Raw genomic sequence first — 16006 nt, 5'->3', positions numbered from 1 at the left:
ATCATTTCTTTGCCGCAAGCGCTTTTCTTTCATACTGACTTCAGAATGCTTGTAAATGGGGTGGTCATTGTCTGATGGCAGCCACACATTCGTAAGACCCAATTCTTAATGAGATGCATTCTTACTTAGGACTCAACATTAATCACAATGTCAACCCAAGGTACCAAATTAAATTGCTCAATGCTAAATGTGCAGACGTGTCCGGGGGTGTAGCTCAGAGGTAGAGCGCTCGCTTTGCATGCGAGAAGTCCCGGGTTCGAACCCCGGTACCTCCACGTTTAATTTTATTTTTTTTACTCGAAGTGTAAACGCGGTGTTCAGCTGTCTACCAGCCGGCCGATTCCGACATTAATCACGATCTCTGAAACCAAGCATTTATTATTTATTTTTATGGTGCCAGTGAAGCAATATGTTTGCGAAGGACCACTGAAGAAAGCCTTATGAGGCGGCCACTCGAGACATTTGCACGCTTAGCTACAGTTAAGAGGCCAGTGCGATACCTTACGGTTCCTGACGTACTGAAAGAAAGAAAAAAAAGCATAGTGTAGTAACTCCCCCAATTCCGGCCCCCAAAGAAGGACTCAAAAGACAGATGAAATATGCTCTGATTAACAAGAGTTCAATTTACCGAGGAAGCTGTACAGAGGTACAACACTATATATCACGCACCCTCTTAACGCTATTATATATCTTTGGCATAAAAAAGTAAATGCAGCAGCTATAAATTGTAGTTTATCCCCTGGTTTGGGCACGCTCGATGGCCACGGGATTGACTAAGCTTAGCTAGGTTCAATTTCTAGGAGGTGCCGCGGTGACGTATTAGACTAAACACATAGCTCGTGCCGCTCAAGTAGGGGTCAGAATTTATTTATTTATTTATTTATAGATACTGCGATCCGAAATCAGATCATAGCAGGGTGGGTATACATAGAAATAACACACGATGTTACAGAGGACGTCAATATCTTTGAACGGCGCGCCGCAAGGCGTCCAAAATTGGATCCTTATTTGATCGTCCATGTGGCGGTAGCGCTGCCGTGAAGCCGTCCTTGTCTATGTAATATCTGCACTGAAAATCTATCAAAATTTTGCCGGCTTGAGTCCTTGCCACCGCTTTTTACAATAGCTTTCTAGATAGAATACTGGTGTCCGAAAGATATATTTCGGATCTTGCCTCCTCCTGAAAAAACAATACTTTAGAGCTTGCGTCTGTAGTTCCGTTTGCAGAGACTTGCGAAAATTTTGGTTTCGATAGAAAGTTCTCCAAATCTGATTAGCATTGTTTGCCTACTTTGGGCAATATATCAATATATCTATATATCTATCTATCTATCTATTGATCTTGTGGCAGCTCGCGCGTGGCGCTTAGCTCGATCCCCGGGAACCGCCGCCGTAACGGCAACATGGCGGACATGGCGAGCGCGCCGGACCTACTTTCCCGCGCAAACCGTGCTTCTCCCCCCCCCCCCCCGGGATTGGACTTGCCCCGCGAGAACACGTCACCGGGACGCGCCCTGATTGGCCTCCCGCGCGGCGGCCCCCGGGAACCCTCTCCACCCGAGCTCTCGTCCGCTGAGCGCTTCCTCGCCGCGGCAGAGGCTCACAGGCTCGCAACGAGGTGGTTACATGAGACCTTTGTTCTCGCGACTCCTCGTTATCGCGCTTGGCGGACCGCTACCCGGTTAGCCCTAGCGCAGCGGGCGCGCGTACTCGATCGGTCTTGCGGCGAGCCTTGGCCCGTAAGCGCCGTGACTGTAGCACTGAGCTGTACCTTGGGTGAATAAACCCGAGTTTGTTGGCGATCTGACTCCGGAGCCTTCTCTGCGCCGTGTCGGAGAGTCGACGAACCCTGCCGTAGCGCCTTTGTGCGTTGCGGATTGGAGGAGCGTCGTGCCCTTTCCTGACCGTCGCTCGTAGGGTAAGCCTTGTGCAAACCCATCTCCACAATCTATCTATCCACTGACGAGGACCAAGTGGCCGATGATCGTAGTCATTTGAGCTCCGTCTTCCGACTCTCATCATGCCGTCGTCGTCATGTTATCCTCGTCATGCACTCGTTATGCATTCGGTGTCATACCGTCGATCTGGTGCCGTCGTGGTCATTTCATCATCATCACGCCATCCTCGTGTTCCAACTCTCGTCATAGCGTCGTATTCGCGTCTTTCACGCTTACCCATTATCCCAAGTTGTCTAACAGCTTGGGTCGCTCGGTCTGTGCGGGGGGTCGGGATTGCCATCGTGTTCATTCCATCGTTGTCATTTCAGCTCCGTCATCCGACTCTCATCATGCCGTCGTCGTCATGTCATCCTCGTCATGCACTCGTTATGCATTCGGTGTCATACCGTCCATCTGATGCCGTCGCAGTCGTTCCATCATGGTCACGCCAGCATCGTGTTCAAACTCTCGTCATAGCGTTGTATTCGCGTCTTTCACGCCGACCCAGAGCCCAAGTTGTCTAACAGCTTGGGTCACTCCGTCTGTGCTCGGTGTCGGGAATGCCATCGGGTTCATTGTGTAAGGGGGTTTGTTTACAATCAGGGGTTACATAACAACAGCCTTGGCCCAAGAGTGTCAGTCTCCGTCTCGCGCTCTCCGGGCTGCCGGACCTCATCGTCCTCTCTCAATAGTTCGTGACCCTCTTCCCCACTACATTGGCCCCGGCGGCGAATAGGAGCCATCCTGGCGACTCAAGGCGCTGCAAGCACAAGAGGGTCGTAGTAGGGCTTTAAGCAGCTCACGTGGACTGTTTCACGACCGCGGCAGCGTCTGTTGGTGGGAGGTGTCACAGGCTCGTTGAAGTAGTTCACCGGCGACTGGCATTGCACGATCCGGTAGGGACCGTGATATTTCGCTGCAAACTTGCGGGAGAGACCGGGGTTCTGGCATGGAATTGAAAGCCACACGAACAAGCCAACAGGGAAGGTAGGGGCAGGTTTAGCCGGGTCACAGCGTTCTTTTTGAAGACTTTGTCTCATGAATGTAAACGGGCGCGCTAGTTGGCGGCATTCTTCGGCACATTGAGTGAGTCCTGAGGCTGGGTGGTATTCGGACTCATCCGGGCGTTACGGAAGTATAGTGTCCAGTGTGGAAGAGGGTTCACGTCCGTACATGAGAAAGGGGAAAATCCAGTGGTGGCTTGTGTGGCTCTGTTGTAGGCATATGTCACAAAAGGAATCACCAAGTACCAATTATAATGGTCGGAGGCTATGTACATGGAGAGCATATCACCAAGTGTGCGGTTAAAGCACTCCATCAAGCCATTAGTCTGTGGATGACAGCTTGTAGTGGGGCGACGAATAGTATTGCACGCCCTCAGAAACTCTTGGACGACTTGCGAAAGAAACACACGCCCTCGGTCGCTAAGCAGCTCGCGTGGCACACCGTGGCAAAGAATGAAGCTGCGCAAGATGAACAAGGCAAAATCACGAGCTGAAGCTGTTGGAAGAGCGGCGGTTTCGGCATATCGAGTGAGATGGTCGACGGCCACAATAATCCACCGACTTCCCGCAGGGGTGGAAGGAAGGGGCCCGTACAGGTTTATGCCGAGTCTATGAAACGGGCGAGCTGGACACGGCAAAGGTTATAATGGCCCAGGCGTGTGAGAAGTTGTCTTCCGGCGTTGGCACTCAATGCAGGAGCGAATGTTCTTGCGGATGTATGTGTACATTCTCCGCCAGTAGAATCGCTGGCGAAGTCTATCATAGGTTTTCAAAACGCCAGCGTGGATCGGCGTGGAAGTGCGTGCACAGATCGGAGCGAAAATGGCGAGGTATAACAAGAAGCCATTTTCGACCATCTGGGGTGCTATGCAGGATGCCCCGAGTTTGGCGAAACTCGGGATCTTCACGAGCTCTGGCGACGCCCCAAGATCAAAGAACAAATGATAACAAGACGAAGTTTGTCCATCGGCACGCCTCCAGTTTCATTGGTTAATCTAGATTCACTCTGGGTGGCTATTATCCCTTGGGCGTTGCCATATGGGCGGTCGACAAACTGGGGCTCACGTGATCATACGGTCGGTGCATGGTCGTGCCTTCTTTCACTTGTTTGTCGTTCCACCGAGTGCATTACAGGCACAAGCAAGTTATAAAATAAATTCATTTAGTACAATAATATTAGTCACATTAACGTGGGTTGTAAGCATTTTAATGTTTCCACTATGTACACGGAATGTGTATTAGACTAATTTGTATTTAAATACGTTTCGCGTTATGCCACGAGGAGACGCTCGCCCCCCTCTTTTTTCCGGATTTGATTGGCACGGCTCGATACGTGCTTGCTCTAGCATTTCCGAGCACCGATTGGTGTGCGCTTGCTTTTCTCACTGGGTTTCCAACAGATCGCTCGTTTCTCCTTTGCTCTAGATTGGATTGGTGCGGCTCGCTACGTGCTTGCGCTCCCATTTCCGAGCAGAGATTGGTGTGCGCCTGGTTTTCACACAGGGCTTTTAACAGATCGCTCGTTGCTCGCGCTAAAGAAAAGCTGCGAGTAGCGCGCGCATCCAGCTACAAGACGAAGTGAGCGTCGGCTAGCGCATAAGTGGTTTGCCGCGCGCTTACCGTGTAAGCACACAGGAATGCCGGAAAGCACACATACAAGGGTCAGAAAACTACGCTTTATTTTCTTTTACTTTGCGATACACCTCCATACTGGCAAGCGTCGAGCGATGGCTTCTAACAACCGCAGGAAAGAGTCTTTGTAGTGGCTAGCCCGAGCGATCCGTGGCTTCTAACAAACGCACGAAAGGGTCTTTGCAGCGCACGTGGATGTTGACTGCCACCACATGCATCCCAGGTGGGACTCCAGCATCGGTGCAGTTGCCCTGTACCCATCGCTGACGAGGGAGCGCTTCACTTTTTGACAATAACTTTCTTTTTTTTGCGTGTCAACGCCCGTGATGGGGTCCACAAAGTTCACGCTTTGGTTGACTGTCTACCAATGCGGATTGAGGCATAGCCCCGTTAGCATCCACTAAATTTGGGATACATTTGTATGCGGCCAATTCGTCACTATGAATAATGGTCCCCGGTTTAACATTGGTTGCAATAATGGCGCCTAGCGTCGCCGCCTTTCTTCGGTCGACTTTGAAAGTCGCAGCACCCCTCTGGTCGCGCAGAACATGCCGAAGACCCATGGGCCCCCAACTTTAACACCGCCGTAATTTTGGCGGCTGGCGGAAAGTTGTCGGCCGTCATTAGGCGGCCTCGATTGTATACTTTTGCTCGCCGCGAAGAAGGCACTCATCAATTTGCGCTATCTACCCGGGGTACCAAGTGGAGGTCGCGCCAGCAGCTCGTCCCTCGCGACCTTACGGGGGTAGTTCGTCCTGTCGGCGATGGTTTACTCCTATAGAGGAAACAAGTCGCCGGTCATCTCCTTCAACAGCCATATGTCTACGCTTTTGCTCACGCAGTACGTGAGCCAAATCATTTGCCGCCTGGACAGGTGGTCGTTCGGACGGCCGAGGCGGTGCGTTTTGGCGAAGTAACGTCCTTCGCCTCTCTGACCGTGCAGTGCAGCTTTACCGTGTAACTGCGAAAACTGATTTCGGCACCTGTTGCATCGGAAGGCAGCCCGGCTTCCATTCTGAGTCTTCCAATATAATGTGACCACTTCGCCTACTCAGGTTGGTTGGCCCGGGTTGAACCCCAGGTGCTCGCAGGTGCCCCAGTACTCCGATGACGACGCCGGACCTGGCCTGGGGCTAGGGCGCGGTGGACGAGCAGCGCTTGAAACAGGAGAGAGCCGAAGCGAAGCGATCGCACGAACTTTTCCTCCGCAGCCTAGTCACATCAGTCTGTGCTCGGAAAGCATAATATGCCCGCCACGCAGTCTCCGCAGACAAGGGCGTTCGCCTAACTCGTCACACAGCCAGCGCACTGACGTTTTGGAAAGGCAAAAACGACGCTGAAACTCTACGTCGGTCATGTAGCTGAAGGGGTCCAGATGGTCATATTGACGCTTGCCGCCGCTGGATGCGATGACACAGGCTGCTGCTGCCGCCGCCATGCTCCCGAGTTTAACTCGAGGGGGGTTTCGCGATGTACGAGTTTGGCCCGAGTTCGCGTGTCAATCAAAACCATAGGTCACGCCCCGAGCGAGGCATGTAACTCTTGTGCGCGCCCACCACGGTTGGGCCACGCCCAACTTATTTTTCGACAACAGCGACGTGGTGCGGAACTGAGAGGCATTAACAATCTTGACCGGCGAAATAAAACACGCACAACGCACTGTCATCGGTGATGTACTCAGCACCACTATAAAAAAAAAGTGTCGACTTTCGCTGCCTTATGCATATGTCTTCTTGGGCTGTGATGACCCCACAACACGGTTCATTGCCTGCGTTGTGGCTACGTAGCGCACAGCAAATAATTATCCGCACGTCACTGTAGCTGCTTGCAAGGCGTCGATGCGCCGTGGTGGACGACGATCTTGAGCAGTGCGTAGTGTTTTCCAACGACAACGTATCGCAGCTGTCATTTGAGATGGCTGCTCTGTCAATGATATAGTGCAGCAAACACGGTCAGCGGTCAGCGCAAACACACCCAGTGCAATGGCATTTTGTCATCACAAGCACGGCACACTAAACAATTGCAACACCTTCCTGTGTTCGAAGTCTAATTTCCTAACTGCACACAAGAGCCCTCACCCACCAAAATGCGATTGCTGCGCTGTCGTTACGATATCCATCTGCGATCGCTGTTAGCTCAGCAGCAGAGGCAATCGGCAAGCACATTGGAGTGAACAACACACTCAAATTCTGCGCACATGCGCACGGAGGCACCTTCAATGGGCAAGCGGTGACAAGTGATGAACTGTGTCGTTGGGCAGCACGCTCGTGTTCGCAATGCATCGCGGAGACTTCGCGCACGCAGATAAACTGGTGCATTTTCATTGTGCTGCGTCACTACGGACCCAGAATACCGCACAGCCATTTTGCAGCGACAGCCGTTGCTCCCGTCTCTATGGCTAAAGTGTCGTTTCAGTTGGTAAAGTGGCGGCCATAATAGCCGCCGCAGTGAAGCACCTGCGGTGAACAGCCATGCCGCAGCGCTGCGTTGCCATTCCCCTATTAGACAGGGAATGGGCAGATCGTTGTCATGACTGACTTTATCGAACATAGCACTGCAGCGCCCCTGGCGACTGCTCACCGCATGAACTCCCTCGTGCGTGTGACCCTCTAGAATGTATCCGCTTGTAAGCTTTCGCCTCACTGTCGCGACTCGCGGCAAAAAAGTACAAAATTTAATAATTCATTATATGTCCGTTTGTCATCACAAATTTACAGCATTCAAAACAAAAAAAAACGATACTTTAAGAAGTAAAATGTTGGTTATTTTATTTGTTGTATTTCAAAGTATTCGATTGAGGGAAAGTATAGGTGCAAGAATGCACCGCATGTGCCCTGTTCGCATTCGACGGAGGATAGAAAGATAATGCCCGAAAAAGGAGGCACGCCCTTGACGCGCCCGAGAAAGGCGTGGCAAGCGGCTCACGGCAAGTGTGCAGATAGACAGCGGGACAGTGACGGTATTGCTAAATTGCGATAATACGTTGATAACAATACGCGGCGCTGGCGCGTTTTGTTGCGCAGTCCTCTGTGCTTGAAGCCCGGCAGCACTGTGCCGCGCAGGGTGCGCTCATGTTGTCATACGTGGCTTTATCTCGACATTTCTTTTTGCCTGCTGTTCTTGCACGTTCCTTGCTATCTTCGTTCACTGACTGCCATCGAGCAAACTCGTGTAAAACTCGGGTGAACGAGAAACTCGGCGCATCCTGCATAGCACCCCTGGCTGATAATTGCGGCGGTACAACATTGCGTCCCGGAGCGCATAATGAGCTACCTGGCGACGAAGGGCACGAGAGAGCCGTGGGGCAGGTGTTGTCGAAGGCGCAGCCAGAACGTTGATCAGCGAGGCGATGCAGGGATCATTGCGCTGTTCGGAAGGCATGTCAGTCATATTGATGCTGGCGATGGAAGTTGCGGAATGGAAAATAGGCGCAACATCAGAAGACACGCGCGAGCGGGAAACTGCGTCGGCGTCGGCGTTCTTTCGTCCGAAGCGGTAAAGAACGCGAATATCAAATTCTTGTAAACGTAGTGCCCAGCGTCCAAGTCGACCTGACAGATCCTTCAATGAAGCCAACCAGCAGAGTGAATAGTCATCGGTAACATCAAACGAATGGCTGTACAAGTAGGGGCGAAATTTCTGCAACGCCCAAACAATGGCCAAACGTTCCTTTTCGGTAACCGAGTACTTGCACTCTGCCTTCGTGAGGGCACGGCTAGCATATGCAACTACGTACTCAGAGAAGCCCAGCCTTCGTTGGGCAAGTACAGTGCCAAGTCCGATCCCACTAGCATTAGTGTGTACCTCGGTCGCAGCAGTAGGGCCGAAGTGACGTAAAATGGGCGGTGAAGTCAAGAGATGACGTAATGTTGCGAAAGCCTCATCACAGGCCGTCGATCAACCAGATAGAGAGCTATCGCCGCGAGCAGCTTCGTTAGTGGAACTATAATAAAATAGAAGTTCTTCACAAAGTGGCGAAAGTATGGAGAGAGACCAAGGAAGTTGCAAAGCGTTTTCACGATGGTAGGCTTCGGGAATTCAGCAACAGCACGAAGTTTCTCCGGATAAGGCAGGAAGCGGTCCTTCGAGACTACGTGGCCCAGGATGGTGAGCTTGCGAGCTCCGAAACGGCACTTCTTGATGTCGAGCTTTTTTTTTTCGAATGTGGGCTTGATACGTCGTCGCGCACACTTGGTGAAAGTAGAAAAAAAGGATTGTTTTAGAATACGACATCGACCCGATCTTATGTTGCGAATGAGATACAGCAGCTGCTTGCTTACGCCAAAAGAGTCAGTTAAATGTGCCCAAATTGCGATGTGATGTCAAGCGAATAATCAACGCATAAACGTTAAAAATAAGATCGAACATCTCACTAAACGTCCAGAGGAACATTTGCTGCAGTGCTGCAATGCTGTGACGAATCTTTGCTGCGTGTAACTACAGTTTTATAACCAGAACGATGGCTTTCGCGTTTTATATATATATTTTTTGAATTCGGGGGATCCAAATCAGGCGCCAGTTTCAAAAACTAAATCAGGGAAGTAAGTGGGCATTTTGGTTCTCTCCCATTTGAAAGTTACGGAAGTTTCAAGTTACTTTTTTTACAAATTATTGGCACTAGCAATGGGCTCCTTTTGGGCACAACTGTTTTATTTGAATAAGCGAAATGGCCAACAGGAACATATAATTGCATGGTGAGCTGCTCACAAATAATGTGACGAACTCATCTCCATAAGTCCTCGTTGCAAGGCACCATTAATATATTTAAAAGAAGCTACATTAACAAATATCCCAAGTATAGAGAAGACTGTGGCGATCCATTCTTCCCTTTGGTCTCAGCAATTTTTAAGACAGAAAAGTAATACCAAAAGTATTGCACACGGCGGAGCAAGCTTCACAGGAGGTGTGATGAATTTCCTCATACTACAAGCTGATGTTTTCGTATATTAACATATGCATTGGGAGCATTCCTGTGCCAATCCTAAACCGGTCGGACCTTTCGTCCTTGTCTGTTGTCATCATGTTGCACTGATTCCTAGTATACACTTTTCCAACAAAATCAATAGAATACCAACTAGACAAATCAGCCGTCTTTTTTTTTTCGACGTAAAGAAGTTGGCAAGCATCCTCTCAACGCAAAAGCTACCGTTCGCAATTGAGAGCAATGTCGTAGCCGAGTTCTTTCACTTCCTAGCTCTTTACCACGGTTCACATGTATGCGACGTATGGTAAATGCGATGCAATGCGCAATTGCCGCTTTCGTTTACACGCTGGTACTAAAAAAGCAACATCCTTTTGTTCACTCAACACCGGAAGGCACTGAATATAGTATATTATATAACTGCCGGTTTTTCCCGAGTGTTAAGCGAAAAAAGAGTCATATACTTGGTTAATATATTATGATTAACATCAGAGCATGATAACCTTGACGACCTATTGCCCACAAAACATGGGCAACGTTCACTAGTTTGGTAACACCTGACTTTATTATTATGTTTCACGAAAGGGTAAAATTCAGGTAACAGCCACAATTTTCTCATTTCTTCAGTGACACATGCGGTGTTAGCATGGCGAATAAAATAACAATGAAATTGAGATTCGGCCAGAACCTTTAGCCCTGCGAACTACTTACCAAAAGTAGGGTGTGTATTGCCGGTCATAAGATGCAGTAACTAAAGCGAAACGAGTTGAAACTGTCAGTTCTTAGTATACGGAAATTCAGTGGCCATTATTTATTCTATTTGAGTGGTACACGTTTAATTCAAGTCAGGGATTTAGAGACTTACGTTGCTTCAGGAATAATTATGGCAGATTTGTTCTTGAAATCTGACACAGCTGCTCGGCCCAACTTTTTAGGCTACATGCCTCTGAGGCCGTGCGGTTGTAGCCCAAAAGACGTCGAAGCCTCATTAGTTGTGCGGAACGCACTGAAATTATAATAATTCACTGAGCTGTTCAAAATCAAACAAGCGCATAACAGCTATATAGTGTCATCTTTATGGAATGGCAAACGGAACAGTTCTGTTTGAAGTTAGAAAGATGGTTCCAAAGATCGCGCTGCACAAAGTACTTTAGCTTTCCTCTTTGAGGCAGCTCATGAACGGCTCTTCCGCCTAGAGTGTAAAGTAGCTACTCGAGCTGACGCTGTAAAAGACTGATTCGCGGTTTTAAATTGAAGTTTCTATAGACGAATGGGTTCCGTGAGAAGTACCCAGCCACAACGAGGGCCAGTGAGTGCTGTTGCGAGAACTGTGCCTTATCGTCGAATGAAGGGTGTGCTATATTATGAATCATCCCATTGCCTTTATTGTCTTCGCTCTCGACCTTGAAAGGAAGCTTTAGGCGGGAACTCCTACCTATATGTATGGGAAGATGGATATCGTTATTTGCGGTTCACCAACGCGCTAAATTTATTGAGCTTCATTGTGTTAAATAAAAGTTCTAAAAATGAGTAACTGTAGGAGGGGAATTTTCAATTTATTTAAGCAACCAATATTTCTTAGTGAGGTACTTCATTTTCATGCAAGTTTACAACTCTATAAGACTGCAATGAAAAAAAAAAAGCGATGTCAAAGTTATGTAAACTGCACCTAATAATGTATCTAAAGTCTATAAAGGTGACGTATTTTACACCGTTTGAAATATACGGCTAAAAATTGTGATTAGCGCTCTTGCGAAACCCTCGTAAACATTACAAAAGTTTAACGTAAGCTGCGGACTCATATAGAAAACTTGTCCACTTGAAATACTGTAACAGGTGCAGTTTACAGAACCACGATATCTGGTTTTTGTTGTTGTTGTTGTTGTTGTTTTCAGAGTTATGAATCTGTAAACTACGTTTCAATTTTTTAAATTTACCAAATTTTGCCAATTTTCGTAACAAATTTGCGGCGCTGAATAAAAATTGTACTTTTTAGAATTTGAGTTTAACTTTTTCTCTCAAATGCACCGAACTTCGTTCGAATAGGTCTAGCGGTTGTCTCACAAAAACGCTTCTGCGTTTTACACGTATATGACTACGGCAATCCCACTTCACCCCAAGCTACAGCTTCATATTAACCATAAATGCTTTATTTGAGCCAACTGTTTTCCAAGTATTTGTGAAGTATATAGTTATTACGACGCGCAGGCGTACTAATAGCCCTGAATAACGCTTTTTCTGAGTGGCTGTTGAGGAGAGCGGAGACAGTTGATTCAAATAGTAAAAATGCGTGCTTAACTCTTCCTTTTGCACTATATTATAGTGCCTGCATAACTATAACAAATCCTGAGGAGAACAGAAGGTTGATTCAAGGTGTCCAGGCTGTATCCGTCGTCTATGCACATTTACCATTCTCCAAACAAATGTCAAGGTTGCTGTTCTGTGTAAAATTCCGTGTCTGTGGGTAACTAAGGAATAAAGGAAACCTTCATGCATTAAGCACAAAAGGATACACATTTTTACACGCTCAGTTTGCGGTCCTTCGTTTTGCATACAATTTATCGACGTGCACGACTCACCTCCGCATTGCAAGAGCAGTAGACCCATTTAAGTCTACATAGCTTCCAATATCTAAGCCATGTGAATTTTTCACCAGTCGCCTGGTTTGATCAATATCAAACTCCGCTTCATACTTGACAGCTGTAAGTAGCCGAAAGATCCGTCAGAATGCATAGCTCGCGCGCACTTAGTCCCTAGCATGTACGCAGCCAACGAGCGCACGCGGCTTTACAGAGAGCCGGAGCGAGCGCCGTCCTGGCCGTGACGTCACTCACGCGAAGGTGCCACTCCAATTTCTGGCAGCTAATGATGGACCTTGCGGAGCCACTAAAAGTTTCATTCAGCATTAAAACTCGTTCAATAACTAGGCACACCATGCTCAACCTTTTATAAAGAGGCCGCGGCGCTAAAGCGTCATGCGAGACGCGCAGATAATTTCCGCGGCGTCCCAAGTTGTCACATTGAGAGGGCTGCTGGAAGAGATAGTCACAAGATGACGTAACAGCTGTGTTGGGAAGGCGCGTGATGTGTTGCGATACCCCGCGGCTTTTAGAATGCTCGAGATGGCGGCACTCCGTGAGGATCGTATCGATGCTGGTGACGTTGGTAAACACCAGTAAACTGAGGGTGTTGTCAGCAATGCCATTCTGGACGTGATTAACCTTATCGTCCTCCGACATGTTCCGGTCGGCCTTGCTACAAAGGGCCAAGACGTCGAGAATGTACGACACGTTGGACTCGGTCGACGTATGTACGCGTGTGGCAAGGGCTTTCTTTGCATTGAGTCGGCGACTGAACGAATTGCCGAAAAGGTCGCGCAGCTTCTCTTTGAAGAGATCCCAACTCGTGATAATATCTTCGTGGGTCGGGAACCATGATCGTGGGGTGCCGTTGAAGTAGAAAATGACGTTGGCAAGCATAATAGTCGGATCCCACCTGTGACTGGTGCTGACACGTTCGTACAAGAAGTCGACAACATCAGGACTGCCGAATCCGGTGAAAATGTCAGGATTCCAAGGGGGAGGGGGGAGGACGGTGACGTAGGTCGTGGCTTCAGGTGTACAGGCTTTCGTAGATGAAGAGCGAAGTTTGCATTGTCGGGGTTGCGACCGCTACGAAACTCATGGCGCGTACGGGGAACGTCCACCTCCACCAAATAATGTTACCTGTAGCTGATGTCATGCGTAGGCCAACGGTGGCCATGATGGCGACCCCATACCAATCGGGAACACGTCGTCTTCCTTCTCTTCAGTGCAGCCACAGAGTGGCGACTGTCCCGTATCAATATCAAGAAGGTATAGTCAACAACTTCAATGACATCGTAATGTTCACTAACGCCTTCCCGGAGCGTAGAGGTTACTTACAAGCTTGGTTGGAAGCCCTAAAGATCGAAAATATTAAGCTGAAACTCAAGAAGTGGCATTCAACTCAGAATTCTGTTGACTAGAGCATATAGTTTTTCAAGGCACCGTGACACCCAACAAGAACAATGTTGAAGCAGCGTTGCGGTTTCCAAAGCCGACATGTCTGGACGAACTGTACAGATTTCTGGGAACCATCACTGTCTACCGGCAGTACATTCCCCACTCTAGCAATATTGTTTATCCTCAACCGACAGTGCTACACAAGAATATTCAACATCGACAAATTGTATATATATATATATCGACCAGCTTCGCTGTGTCTTGAGCTTGGCGCAGCCTAGTGCAAGGTTTCACCTTTTTTTTTCTCTTTTTTTTTCGTGACTATGTTGTCTACTGAGCTTTTTTGATGCGCTATATTTGTATTTAGGCGGAAAAGCGGTTCACCAGCGTTGTGAAAGCGGCCAAAAAGTGCCCACGGTCGATCGGCGAGACACTAGGCATGGCACCTGCAAGCACAGAGTGCAGCTGCGCCGCATAGCTTTGTTGGCTTGACAGGCAAGATGACAGACCTACGCGCAGCTCTAGTACCGAACGTATCATATAAATTAACTCTACAACTTTCCAAACGTATCATATACATTAACTCTACATCATTGCATCACGGACAGCACCAGCTACTTAAGCTCAGTCGGCATCGAGCCATCCTGTGAGCACGGCGAGGGCGCCAGAAAGAAATCACCTGAATTTTTATCCTGTTTTCACAGGCCTTCCTGCGCCATGCTTCAACTTTGGATCACGCCCCAAGTACGTGCTCCGTCGCTACCCACTACGACAATCATCTTTCGCGGCTTTCTACGTGGAAAGGTGCCCCTTGGAACAGACCTGCGCATGTGTTTCCGGCGGCGGCAACTGCGGCAATGATTACGGACAGCGCCAGCTACTTAAGCTCAGTCGGCATCGAGCCATCCTGTGAGCACGGCGAGGGCGCCAGAATGAAGCCGCCTGAACTTTTTATCCTGTTTTCACAGGTTAGTAATCATAGCAAAAGCTTTAGAAGTGATGATAGGTTCATCATTGTTCTGCCATGCCCCGCAGTGTGTGCTGATTTAGTGCTGGAGTGCATTTCATTGTTGTTGATGCTTGCCGGGGATGCTGAGCAAAACCCTGGGCCTGAATCTGTCGAGCTCAGTGAACTCATGAAAGGGCAGAAAACACTAATCGATGATATCAGACAATTTAAAGAAAACCAGAGTTCTCTTTCCAAACGACCGGAAAAGTTAATGAAAAGATGCAAGAAATCGAGAATACTTTAACGAATGTGCACAAAAATGAAGAACGATTGGACACATTGGTACAGGCAATGGGAGCTACCATCCGTTCACAGCAAAAGAAAATAACCGAGTTGGAAGGCTGGAGCCGTCGAAATAATCTTCTAGTATTCGGAATACCCGAAACTATTAGCGAAACAACTAATGATCTCATGAAGAAGGTGCTGCAGGATGTCTTCCATGAACGCCTCGGTGTCAAAGTTAACACAGTGGAGCGCATACATAGACTTGGACAGAAGCGCGTGGACAACGTGCGTCCCGTGATCATTAGGTTTTTTGACTACAACGAAAAGATGAATTTATTTGGGAGCTGCAAGAAACTAAAGCGCGGCGACTACAGGTTATCAAATGACTATTCCCAGGCTACTTTGCAAACGTGTAAGAGACTGTGGGATAGTGCAAAGCAAGAAAAGGACAGAGGCGCAAAAGTTCGGCTCGAACTTGATAGGATTTTCATTGACAAAGAGGCATTCTTCTGGGACGACGAAAATCGCTGCCGCGCCAAAGCACAGCGAGCGCTCGCAAGTGATGGTAAAACAACGTGACAGTGTAGGACGGAAGAACGGAGTTTTACGGTAATAAACGTCAATGCACGCATTCTCCTGAATAAAACTGCTGAACTTGAACACATCATTATGCTTCATCAGCCAGATGTCCTCTCAGTTACAGAGACATGGTTGCGTCCTGAAATTGCTGACAGTGAGATAGTACCGCCTACGTATAAAATGATTCGAAAGGATCGTGATTCACGTGGTGGTGGCGTCGCACTTATTTTTAAAGAGGAAATCGAATTTCTTCCGTTGAAAGAATGTCCTAACACAGAGAGCATATGGTGCAGGGTAAACCTTGGCGATTCTTCCTCTGTCATTGCAGCGGTTTATAGGCCTCCCAACGATCCTCTCATATTTCTTGAGTCATTTCAAGACTATCTTTCAACTTAAGTATCTGCCAAAGCAAGAGTAATCATTGCAGGTGATTTCAATTTGCCGAATGTCCTTTGGGAGTCGCTTGAGGTAGGCACAATTGATGCTATACACTGTGAGGCTATGCTGGACATCACTTTTCATAATGATCTCACACAAATCGTTAAACATGCAACAAGGATAGGAACAACTACGGAATCAATACTGGACTTGCTTTTTGTAAGCAGTAGAGTAACTGAATATGACTTGTTCGTTAAGGAAGGGCTCTCTGATCGTAAGCTTGTCTTATTTCTATAGAACAGCTCAGACCACCCAAACATGAAAAAAGGCGATGTATT

At 48.2% G+C, this 16006-nt stretch overlaps 1 non-coding gene across 1 annotated transcript; it reads left to right on the top strand.

Annotated features, from left to right (window-relative positions):
- Positions 1–203: 203 nt before the first annotated feature.
- Positions 204–275, top strand: Trnaa-ugc (transfer RNA alanine (anticodon UGC)). The gene has a single exon. It is a non-coding gene; the product is annotated as a tRNA-Ala (tRNA).
- The last annotated feature ends 15731 nt before the right edge of the window (positions 276–16006 follow it).

This window comes from Dermacentor silvarum, chromosome 3, assembly GCF_013339745.2.
Source record: "Dermacentor silvarum isolate Dsil-2018 chromosome 3, BIME_Dsil_1.4, whole genome shotgun sequence".
Taxonomy (NCBI): domain Eukaryota; kingdom Metazoa; phylum Arthropoda; class Arachnida; order Ixodida; family Ixodidae; genus Dermacentor; species Dermacentor silvarum.
This window is presented reverse-complemented; position numbering and strand designations above follow the sequence as displayed.